The 12603-nt window shown below is 36.9% G+C and overlaps 1 protein-coding gene across 6 annotated transcripts in view; it reads left to right on the forward strand.

Moving 5' to 3' along the window:
- Positions 1–342: 342 nt before the first annotated feature.
- ATF7 (activating transcription factor 7) overlaps positions 343–12603 on the forward strand; it is a 96961-nt gene continuing 84700 nt past the window's right edge. The window contains exon 1 of one of the 6 annotated variants that reach the window (XM_036018912.1): positions 343–451. The gene's annotated coding sequence lies outside the window, so the exon portion shown is untranslated. Of the gene's footprint in view, positions 452–705; positions 785–862; positions 2069–12603 lie in introns of those variants that run through there. The other 5 variants (XM_036018914.1, XM_036018915.1, XM_028533471.2 and 2 more) reach the window with 5 other exon arrangements.

The following is a 12603-nucleotide window of genomic DNA, read 5'->3' on the forward strand; positions in this document are numbered from 1 at the left end:
ATTAAGGTATAATTTTGTCTCATTTTTAAAGTGAGCTCCTTTGAAATAATTTCATTCCTTAGAATATATACTTCACCTGTTGGATCTCCACAGTTACAGGCACCTGTGAAGATTCCTTTTCTTTCTTTTTCTTTTCCCCTACATTCCGCAAGCCAACACGTGTGATCTATCTGTCCCGAACTCGCTCAGCCACGCTGCCTAGCCCTGCCACTAAAACTCTGGCCCAAACGTTTTCCCGAAGCCCCGCCCCTCGGCCCCCTTCCAACTCAGGGCCTACGGATCTCGCACTTCCTCCACTCCCACCCCCCCAACCCCCAGTATCTCGCGAGAGGTGTGCGCGCCTGGCCGGACGAGAGGAAAGTATCTACTCCGCTGAGGGGGGAAAGAAGGAGCTGGAGACAGATTGTGGGACGGAGCGCGGGCGGGCGGGAGGCGACGAAGCTACCAGCGGGTGAGTCCTGCTAACATTAATTAACCCATGATGTGACGGGAGTCTCCCCTTCAACTCTGGCCAGTCCCAATGTCCTAGGCCAGGGTCTCCCCTCCCAGGCTGTGTTGGACGGGGGCGCTGAGGCGGTGGCCGGGCCTGTCTGAGGAAGAGGGTGGGGCATGGGCTAACTTTGACCAGTAAGAGAGAAGGAAGCTATGATTGGCGGCAATGGGCACTAATGGGAGATCATCTTTACCTTGCGGAGTGCCGCCCCTCTTCTCTCCCTCCTCCCGCCTCCTTCCTTTGGGGGGGGAAGGCGGGGCCAGGGGCCTGAAGTGTAGGGAGAACTTGGGGGTAAGTAGCCCCGGGGGGCACAGGGCGTGGCAAGAAGAGGGGAGTTGAATCCTGAGGGAATGGAAGTGTAGTGTGGCCTACTGGAAGGATCATGGAATAGGGTGGAATGGGAGAAAAGGAAGGGGCACTAAACTGGCTTCTCAAAGAGTGGGGTTAGGGGCTTGGCACTAGAAGAAGCAGGGTGTAATAAGCAGGAGGTAAAGATAAGTAGGTGAAAACATGGCACTGAGTTTGGCTGGGAATATAGGTGGGAAAGATCATTGGAAATGAGAGTCATGGCATTTCGGTTGAATTACAAAAAAGGATATCAGGGACATGGTATCAGAAAAGTGTAGATTTGGAAAAATTAAGTCAATGAGTTTAGGAATACTTAAATAGGGGTGGGCTTAGTAGCCAAAAGGCATCACTTTGAGAAGAGTATGGAAGAATCCAGAGGTGTAAGAGAGATGTTTGAAAAGGAAATGGCTGATATATACAGGTCTTGAATCTAGACATCAGAAGAAACTTAGGATACTGATTTCAGTGGATATGGCACCCATTCTGGTGACTAGCCACAAGAGTGCTGAATAGGGGTTGAGGAGAAAAATAGAACACTTTCATCACATCTCTTTTGACTTCCTTTTCCTCCTCTCTTCCTCTTCCCACATACCATCTCTTCCTAACTCAGGGATGGGGGCCTGAGACTAAGCGGTCCAAGTTGGAGCCCCATAGGAGTTATATGTTGCTCTGAATTGCTTGTTATGGTCTCTGACTGGGGTGTTTACTACCCAAGGCACCTCCTACCCAGATTCCCTTGTTGCTACTTTCCTAACTTTAAAAGTTTGTTTTCTACTTAACACGGGTGTTTTAGTATCTCTAAGGGTTATGTCATAAATAAACTTAGGTTTGTGGGGGTGTGCAAAGTTTTTTCAGCAAGGCTGCTTGATTCCTATGTTTAAAAGAATCAATCAGTATAGTACAATACTATAGTATAATTCTTGTAGAGACATCAGCCTTGATAGGTATTCTGAGCACAGAAAAATATACTAAACTGGTTCATTTTGTTAAATGTGTTTTACCCAGGCATATTCTTTAAGAGTTGTTAAATGGATAGTTGCAGTGAGTTTTAGCTAGCTTATATTTGTTAAGTGGTGTAAATAAAACGGACACATATTTCAGGAAAGTAAGAAAATTTCAGTTTCTTCCTTTTTGTCCAGGCTCAGAATCTAAGTTTATGTCATAATATCTTAGGGCAGGAGTTGAGGAAATCAAATACAATTTGTACTTAAATATGGAGGATGTAAGGTAAGTGGAGACTATTGCGAAATGTAACATGTCTGTAAGAAAAGAAACTGAAGAAAAGTTTGGCAGCAATACTAAGCAGTCTTACCAGTTCTTAATTCTGTACAGAAAAATGAGAAATCTTTGCCCTTTGTTTGATAGTTGTGAATTATTTAATAATGAATTGAACTCATACCGTCAATTAATAACTTCTTGATTATTACAATAATGCCTGAAATACTGTTAAAGCTGTTATGTGAAGAGAAACCAGAATATGTTGCTTAGTATTAACCATTTGAAGCTTTTTCTCCTGGCCAGGAAGTCGCCCTTGCTGCACACTGAGACCAATTACTTACCGATCCTTTAGCATTACTTACTGAATTGGTTCCTGTAGTTCACATTCAGAGTATTACTATTGGACGGACATTCAGACATTTTCACAGTTTGCCTGGCAGTGGCACAAAAAAAATAACCAAGGAGATAGCAAAATCTCTTGTTTTAGTCTTCTGTCCTAGAATTTGTGATTGGCATTGACTTGGGCACCGCTAAATGCAAGATTTGTTTTTCTCATTAGTGTTAGCAAAAAGCTAAAGAGTGCTCATGTTTAAATTTGTGTATTAAAGGTTACATCCTATGATAGTTTCGGTGTTGTAATTTGTAAGCATTTTTGTTTATCATGGATTTTAAACCTTGGTGGATATCCTTAATGTACCTCCTTTCCTTTTCCTCTCTCCACTTCTTACCTAAAATGAAAATTGTTTTTTCATCCAACTCTTAAGGTATACTTTGCCTCAAGTAAAGTCCCTAGCTCTGCCTGAACACAGCTGCTCTGAAGTTCTCACAAGTTATTGTTTTGTACATGTCAAGACTGAGTTTTGCCTAGGCTGCAGTAGGAGGGAGTCAGTGTTAGAGCAGCCTCCTATCCACGTCTGATAAGGAGGAGCCTTCTCCTTGAGCGGAAGTTTTGGGTGGAGCAAATAGCATTGCCATATAAATGCCTAATAAAGACAGCTCTCTTCTTGAGACTAGTTGGCAGGCTGGTGTTTAATTGTTCCTTATTCCTTGATGTACTAAAGTTAAGGTGCAGATGTTTCTTTGAGAAAAATAAACGCAACATTCATTAAAAAAGAAAAAGCATTGATTTGTTGGTTTCTTTGACAATGTTACTGATTTCAGAGTTCATGAAAAGTTTTCCATCTCTTTACAAACATGTCAAAGAAAACTTTTGAAGTTTCTCATTTTTGAACATTGCCTACCCCTAACAGGCTTCTTTTGGGATTGAGTATATTCATGAAATGTGAAAAGGCATCATATTTGGAATCCTTGAGGGAAGGTCTTTTAACTTTTGAATGCCGCAAAGAAAAGATCCTAACTTTACAGATACCCTGTTCCATTTTGGACATGGTACCAAAACATGTCTGCTTTTAGAACATTCTTTACAGTGTGCTGAAGCTCTTTTGGCCTATTACCTGAATCTACAATAAATAAACCCAGTTCCTTGTCAACATGGTAGCCCTTCAAATATTGATTGACAGTTATGCCTTTTTTAAAAAAATATTTACTTTTAAGCCCTGGCTGGCGTAGCTCAGTGGATTGAGCGCGGGCTGGGAACCAGTGTCCCAGGTTCGATTCCCAGCCAGGGTACATTCCTGGGTTGCAGGCCAGAACCCCCAGCAACTGCACATTGAATCAATCAATCTCTCTCTCTCTCTCTCTCTCTCTCTCTCTCTCTCTCTTTCTCTCTTTCTCCCTCTCCCTCTCCCTCTCTCTCTCCCCCTCCCTCCCTTCCCTCTCTAAAAATAAATAAATCTTTAAAAAAAAAAAGGATTTTAAAAAAAATATTTACTTTTAGAGAGAGGGAGAGGAACATCCAAATGTGGTTGCCTCTTACACGCCCCCCACTGGGGACTTGGCCCGCTACCTAGGCGTGTGCTCTGCCTGGGAATCAAACCAGCAACCTTTAGGTTTGCAGGCTGGCGATCAATCCACTGAGCCACACTCACCAAGGTGACAGTTATGTCTTATTAAGACTTCTGTTACTGAGGTAAATATCCCAAGGTCTTCCAGCAATTCCTTAAGTGACATTTTTAATAAAGTTAGGCTCCTCATCAACTTAGTTGCCTAAGTTTTAGAGCTTCTTATCTAGGTCTGAGTATAACACCTCAGATACAATCTGATCAATAAAAGTAAAGAAAAGAGTGACCTCTTTTTTTATTGTATTCTATACCTCTATTGTTAAAGCCTAAGATCACATTAATTTGTGTAATTAATTAATTTTTAAAAATTTTATGAGGAAGGAAGGAAAGGGAAAAGGGAGAGAAACATTGATGTGAGAGAGAAACAGTGATGGTTGCTTCCCATATGCTTCCTGACCAGGGAGTGAACCCACAACCCAGGCATGTGCCCTTACCGGGAAGTGAACTGGTGACATTTTGCTTTGTGGAAGGATGCCCAGTCAACTGAGCTACCCCAGTCAGGGCTGTGTATTAATTTTTTAAATGTAATTGAGGATTTTACCTTTATCCCTCTGTCATCTTGTTAGTTTGGATTTATCATTTTAGCTTGATAATGTTACTTAGTCTCTCGGGCATTCCTCATTATCTTTGCATCTTTGATAGATAAATTTGATAAATATGACACCTCTGTTTTTGTCTTAGGTCACTGGTAAAAATAAAGAATGAAGGAGTGCTATAACATCAACACACTATCTTTAGGTTGATAATCCATTAATCAACCTTTTGGATAAAATTCATTTATGAATACACTTTTCTGTTTTATCATCTAGCCTACATTTCTTATGAAGTATTAAGAGGTGCCGTTGTAATCTAAATATATTCTATTTCTGACACATCCATATACTTGCATATGTCCTAGGCTAGAGACCCTGTCAACAAAAGAAAATGTAGTTAGATGTTAGTTACTATTTTGCCATCTTATGATAGTGTTTATAAATTATTGCATTACTTGCCAGTAGTTTAAAGCCATCTTTTTAATAATTCACTAAACAAAAATTCTTTTATCCTCACCTGAAGACATACTTACTGATTTTATTTTTAAATTTAAAACCAAAATTCATTGATCAATTTTAGAGAGACAGGAAGGGAGAGAGAAAGAGAGGAACATCAACTGGTTGTCTCCTATATGCTCCCAGCTGGGGATTGAACCTGCAACCTAGGCATGTGCCCTGACTGGGAATCAGACCTGCACCTTTTGGTTCATGGAACTGCATCCCAACCAACTAAGCAACATGGCCAGGACATTCTTTATTAATTTTAGAGTGAGTGGAAGGGACGGAGATAAACATCGATGTGAGAAAGAAACATAGATTGGTTGCCTCCTGTATGCACCCTGAGTGGGACCTGGGACTAAACCTGCAACCCAGGCATGTGCCCTGACCAAGAGTAGAACCTGCAACCTGTCAGTTTATAGATGACACTCCAACAAACTGAGCCACACTGGCCGGGGCTAATAATTCATTTTATCCTTTTTCTGGTAAACAATAGTTCATCAGTCTATAATTTCTGGACTTTACCTCCCCTGACCTGCCCCCACCTTTTTTTTTTTTTTAAGAAATAGGCACTTTATTTATTTATTTAGAGAGGGGAAGAGGAAGGAGGAGGGAGATACATTGATTTGTTGTTCTACTTAATGCATTCATTGGTTGCTTCTTGTATGTGCCCTAGTTGGGACAGAATCCACAACCTTGGTGTATTGGGAAGATGCTCTAACCAACTGAGCTACCAGGCCAGGGCCCTATTTTTATAAAATTATAATTTTCCCCCTCTATTCCCAAGACTTCTGGTCCTGCATCCTTTTTTTCTTTCTTTCTTTTTTAATGAGTGTAGAGTGATGAACAGTGTAGCAGTGTTTCTTCATAAATGCATGCTTTTTGTCATCAAATGAAATTCTCCTTTAGAAACTGTTAGGCAGAAATGCTATTCCCTGAACAATTTAAGCTACACATTAAAGAATTAAACTGTTGTCCACATGACAGTTGTGTTGTAGCTCCCCATAATGTTGACACCTTCAATTAAGACCTAACTTTTTATTTTCTGTTTGGAATTAAAGCCTATATCACCTGTAAAAAAATACATACATATGTAATTGCCATTTATAATTATAGTTTATCGGTGTGGTGGTCTAAGTTTGTCACACTGTGTGCTGCAGGTGAAATGGTGCTACAAGTAAGACAACCTCAGAGGACATCTCCAGGGACTAAGACTTTATGTTGGCAGCCAGCAACTTCTCTGTGTGTTAATTTTAGACCTGATAGTTGAATTTTATGTTTGAGCAATTTTAGCTGATAAATGCTTTTTTAGAGCACCTTCCTCTTTTGGGGTTTTAATTTTTACTTTCATTTTTAGAAAATTGCAAATTGTGAATGTAAATGTTCATGTGGAATAAAGTAGCATGCTGATAGGGAATGCTTTACATTTTCTTTTGATACCTTCTCATCCATCTGAGATTGTTCAATTATAAATTACCGTGGAAAGTAGAGGGATGGACTGAGTGACCCCTCAAGGTCCTTTCCAGCCCAAACATTCATAAACTAGAAGTTCATATCAAGGAACTTAACTATTGAAGAATTAGAAAGAAAAAATAGACTGTAAAGAAAATAAAATTAAAATGGTTCTGACCAAGTGGAAATGGATAAACAAAACTTAAGGAACATAAATGATAAGAAATATTAAATGACTTCCTTGGAAATGAAAGATGAGTGTTACAATTCAGGAAAGGTTTTATAAAAAGATAAATTTATTTAATTTCTAAAACTTTGTAGGCAGACATCTAGGATTTTCAGTTAAACCAAATGTGAGTCACTACATTAGTATTCTGAGGGATTTAAGGATACTGAATAGAAGAACAAACTCATTAAAAACACATAACTTTCTTAGCTTTATTTCATATTTGGATGATTTTAATCCTAAATGTTCTCATATATTTGAAACCCAATTGTGCAAAGTTTTTCTTTTCTATTCAGTATTACATTCGTCCTTAATAAGTATCAATTTATGAAAGTCTAATGGGAACCAAAATTTAGCTTAAAAAGTCACTTTTTGAGCTTTGTGGTTTGGGACCTTTGTGGGAATAGTGTTGCCCTGCTGTAGCCCTAACTTCCCACAAAACCCAACTTGCTTTCTTTGAGTGGAATTACTTACTAATATCTGATACAGTGTTTTCTGACATAGTGGACAAAGGAGATTTATATGCTAAATTAGTCAAATTATATTTGGGGCTTAAAATGTATCATACAGTAGAAATTATATATTTTTTTCAGATTAAAAGTAGAACATAACCATTCTTTTTGAAACAGGAATATGCCTGACTATAGTATAAAACAGGATGACTTATTGAATATAACATGATTGCTGTAAATGATTCATTTTGGCACCAAATTTCTTGTCAGTAGTGTTTATTTAAGCCTTATCAAACTTGGGTAACACCATGTTGGTTTTATTTTAACATGGTTTTTCTGGTAATTCTGGTACTAACATGTCTATTCTAGCACCATTTTCTTTATTTTTGTTTCCTTTTAAGTTGTGGTCAAACCATAGTTTGCTAATAGTTTACACATCTTTGTTTGGGACTGTGGAAAGTTAATTAATGTGCATTGGAATACTCCAAATAGATCACTGTGTTGCCAGGATGTGGACAGTCTTAGAAAAAAAAATTTTTTTCTTGAGAATTTCTAAGCATATCCATGATTGTCGTTTTGGGATCTTGTAGCTGTTTCCTATCTGGACTAAACTCATATTGAGGTCTATCAGGTTTGTTTGCAGACTGATGAAACTAAATTCATCATGAAGATTTAAAACCTATACTTAAAGATCAGTGTTTTGGGGTTGATTGGTATTGGTTTACTGCTTTAGGGATCATATGTTATCTGAAAATGAATAGGAAAGGACCAAAATACAATATTAGATTTTGACAGCCTACCAGTTTCCAGGAATTTTTCTACTTTTAAATGCATATATGGGTCAAACATAGTTACGTACAATGTTTTCTGCTTATTTCTAACTCTGTTTCCTGCTGTCACTCAAGCAAGTTGTTGCTTCTTTGTTTTTGCTTTATTAACTTTTCTGAGGATAGCTCAAAATAGTTCCTTGAATCCTCCAAAAGCCTAGAGAGATTTAAAGCTCTAGTCAAGTAGTTGCTTGTATGAAGTTGCTTCCAGATAGGTTCTCAGTTTTGGCCATGTGTTGCTTAACTTAGGATGCAGCCTAATTCTCACCCCCATCTGTTTTTAGTCATTTGCTACAAAACTATTTGTTCTATTTAAGCTGGCTCCTTTCTTTGAAAGCTGTTCCTGCATGTCTGAGCCTGAAATCCAGAAATTAATTTTAACCTGATCTTTGATTGATCAATCCAGGGTACTCTACTGTTTGTGTATTTCTTAAAGCAGTGTGTCTCAAACTGCTTTTGGTCTTGGTACCCATCTCTTTAATGTCTTAAACATTATTGAGGACTCCAAAGAGTTTTTTTTTATCTTGGTTGTATTTAGTGAATTTAGTATATCAGAAATTAAAGTGGAGACATTTTAAAAATATATATTTATTTTAAAATAACATAAATAACTAGTTTCCAAAAAAATTAGGGAAGAGCTTTAAATCTCTTTAATGTCTGGCTTAATAGAAAACAGCTGGATTCTCATGTCTGCTTCTGCATTCAGTCTGTTATGATACGTTGTTTTGGTATATGAAGAAACCCTGGGCTCACACAGATATGTAATAGGAAAAGGAAAGATTTGTTTTCAGGTACTTAAAGTTTTTATTTTTTTATTCGGTTTTGTGTTTGCTAGTTTTTATTTCTTGATACTACACCAAAATCTGAAAAGTGATAGTTTGTTAAAGGTTAGCTGTTATATAGTATCTAAAACCAAATCTGTGAACTTTTGATACCCCTATTATAGTGCATTGGCCTATCTTGTCCTTTAAATAGATCTTTTACCCATGTATGATTTGAATCCCATGAACTGTCTGAAAGGGTCTCAAGGATCAATAGGGATCCCTGGAGCCCACTTTGACAACTGCTGTCTTATAGTACCAAACTTGAAAAATAAACTGTCTACCATATAGAAGAAATACAAGCTCTCCATTTTAGTGCTTCTCAGAATGTATCAGAATTACTCAAGGTGCTTTCTAAATGTAGATTCTTGGGCCCCAAAGCCAAGAGAATCCAGGAGGGCTAGCAATATGTAATTTTACAAGGTGCCCTGGTGAATATGCTAAATACAGTATTGAAAATTACAGGGCTAATTTAATTAACCTTATTTTAAGAAAACCTAATTTTTAAAATTTTTAAAGTCAAATAAAAGGAAATTAGTACTTGACTAGTCACATTAGAAAAACCCTTATTAACAAAATATACACTCTAACATTTATCATAATTAGGATATGTTAATTAACCAGATAGTAAATATGTTAGGTTTTGTAGGCATGGTCTTTATTTTAACTACCCATATCTGCCATTGTAGCCACAAAAGTAGTCATAGACAACATGCAAAGAATAAATGTTACTGTGTTCCCATAGACTTTATTTACAAACACTAAAATTTGAATTTCATATAATTTTTACGTGTCACAAAATATTCTTTTGATTTCTTTAACCATTTAAAAAATATTTTATTTGTATCTAGAGAAAGGGGAAGGGAGGGAGAAAGATACGAAGAGAAACACTGATGTGTGAGAGAAACATCAATTGGTTGCCTCTTGCACGTGCCCAAACCGGGGACTCAGCCACAACCCAGGCATGTGCCCTGAACCGGGAGTTGAACCAGTGATCTTTTGCTTTGCTGGAGGCCGTTCAACCAACTGAGCCATGCAGGTCAGGGCTCTTTAACCATTTAAAAATGTAAAAACCAGCCCTGGCTTGTGTGGCTCAGTGGATTGAGTGCCAGCCTGCAAATCAAAGGGTTGCCTGTTCAATTCCCAGTCAGGACACATGCCTGGGTTGCAGGCCAGGTCTCCAGTAGGGAGCATGTGAGAGGTACCCACACATTGATGTTTCTCTCCTTTCTCCCTCCCTTCCTCTCTAAAAATTAGTTAATTAGTTAACTAATTAATTTTTAAAAGGCTTAAAAAAATGTAAAAACTACTCTTAGTGTGTGGGCCATACAAAAATAGGTGGCCATCTGGCTTTGGCCCATGGGACTAAAGTTTGCCAGTTCTTGACATAGACTGTAACTGGATTTTGAACTTTAACATTATTAAATAAAATATACTTAATTTTAAAACTGAACATTATTTAATTTTCCTAGACAAAAATAGTATTTTAAGAACTTATTTCTCAAATTCATATTTCTGGACATTAATTTATGTAATAAACATACAAGAAACACCCATTGTATGGAAATGTTTGGAAATACATGATTCAGTTAGCAACAGTTACACAATACGCAAGTTGTTATACAACTTTAAGAAGTTATAAAAACATATGTTGTCCATTTTTTTTTTATCTTATTTGGGGTATGTGAGAACAGATAACTTAGGATTCAGGCCAACCTCAACCTCTTGACTTATCTTTTGCCTATTTTTTTTTAAGTCTCTACCTCAGTTTTTCAAGTCTGTTAGTTAGCAAAGTGGTTTACAAAAACCCTAATATAAAACAATAAGGCTGCTCTGGCTGGTGTGGCTCAGTGGATTGAGTGCCAGTCTGCAAATCAAAGGGTTGCAGGTTCAATTCCCAGTTAGGGCACGTGCCTGGGTTTCAGGCCAAGTCCCCAGGAGGGGCCACGTGATAGGCAACCACACATTGATGTTTTTTTCTTTTTCTCCCTCCCTTCCTCTCTCTCTAAAGATAAATAAAATCTTAAAAACAAAACCAATAAGGCTAATTAGTGTAAGACGATAGTAGTATATGTGCTTTCTGTATAATCTTTTTGGGGCCATTGATTTACCTACTAATGAAATAATATATGCTAAACTGTTGTTATGCTAAATAATACCATGGAAAATGAACCCAGAATCTAGAAACAAATTTCATTACCTAAACAATCTACCCCTAGTAAAACATGAGTTTTCTTTGTCTTCTGGGGTTCACATAACCATTGTGGTCTAACAGATTTTGTTTGTTGGAATCTTCCCTAAGTCAGTTTCTAGATGTAATACAGTGACACTTAGTGGTACTGAGTATCCCATGTCAAATAAAATGTTGAGACTGCTGTTGTGTAGAGATTCCGTGTTTGTACTCTTTGTTTAATAGTAGCTAAATTATTTTAGAGTCTTGGTTTCCAAAGTTGCATTCTTAGAAGAGAATTGTTTATGTATAATTTCTCTTTAATATCATAAGGTAATAGAACCTATAGAGATTTGATTGGGTGCCTGTCTAAATTTTTTTACCTTGTTTATAGCTAAGCTTGAAAGGCATTCAATACCTGATAAACTTGGTTTCAGCTCTCTTTATTGCCATTGTGATAGGTGGTTGGAGCAATTTCTAAGTGTTTAATATAAGTAATACTTTTTAGGGAGAATTGATAGGATTCTGAAATTGGGTCCTTGAAGGCAACAAAGGAGGAACTATCTTGAACTGCTTGATTTACCTTTTGTATCGATATGCTTAGGTTTCCACCATGTCTATTTCTATATGAGGCTATTAGTTTATAATTTTAGGAAGGGTTTTTTTTTTTTTTTTTGTGGGGGTAGTCCATTAAGAACTTAGTCATTTGGTTCTGTTAATTTGTAGTAGAGAATGAACAACTTCGTATGATTTGTAAATATACTGTTTAGTGCTTTAAAATAGTCTAGCACAGGGGTCCCCAAACAGTACTGGTTAGTGGCCTGGTTGGGGACCATAGGTTTAGCAGGTAATAGGCCTTTTTAAAAACTATAGATGTGTTTTTTTAAGTCATGCAGCTTGACATTCTTTTTTTATTAGTAGTATATATTATAATTTTTAAAAATTCATTAAAAGTAGTCTGTAATCACCATAGAGACTTTGGAAAATAATGAAGTACAAAGAGGAAAATAAAATCACCTGGAATACCATTATCCAGAGATAACCATTATTAACATTTGATGTTAATTTTCTCATCTCTTAAATGCTTATTATTTTGTTTGCTTTTTTTATAGATTTGAAATTATGGTGCATATGCAATTTTATATCCTGCTCTCCTTGCACTTACTATGTAACATTTTCTCATGTCATTAAATAGCTTTCAGAAACATTCTTAACTTAAATATAGTCTGTTGTAAGACAGTATCTTAATTTATGTTTATCCATTCTTCTTAAACATTTAATTTCTGTTTTATTTTTGTTATAAATCTAACTGTGATGAACATTTTAATATATAAATGGTCCATGTTTTTGGTTTTAGCCTCAGAATAAAGTCCTGAAAGAAGAATGATTTGTTCAAAGGATTTAAAGCATTTTAAGACACTTAATCTAAATATTGCCAGATTGCTTTCTAGAATGATTGTCCCAATTTGTACTCCCAAAAGTCTTACATTAAGGTGCCCTTTCTGGGTCAAGGTGTATACGGGAGGCAACAGATTAATGTTTCTCTCTCTTTCTCTCAAATTAATAATCATATCCTTAGGTGAGGATTGAAAAAAAAAAGAAAA

The sequence above is a fragment of the Phyllostomus discolor genome, chromosome 2, assembly GCF_004126475.2.
Source record: "Phyllostomus discolor isolate MPI-MPIP mPhyDis1 chromosome 2, mPhyDis1.pri.v3, whole genome shotgun sequence".
NCBI lineage: Eukaryota > Metazoa > Chordata > Mammalia > Chiroptera > Phyllostomidae > Phyllostomus > Phyllostomus discolor.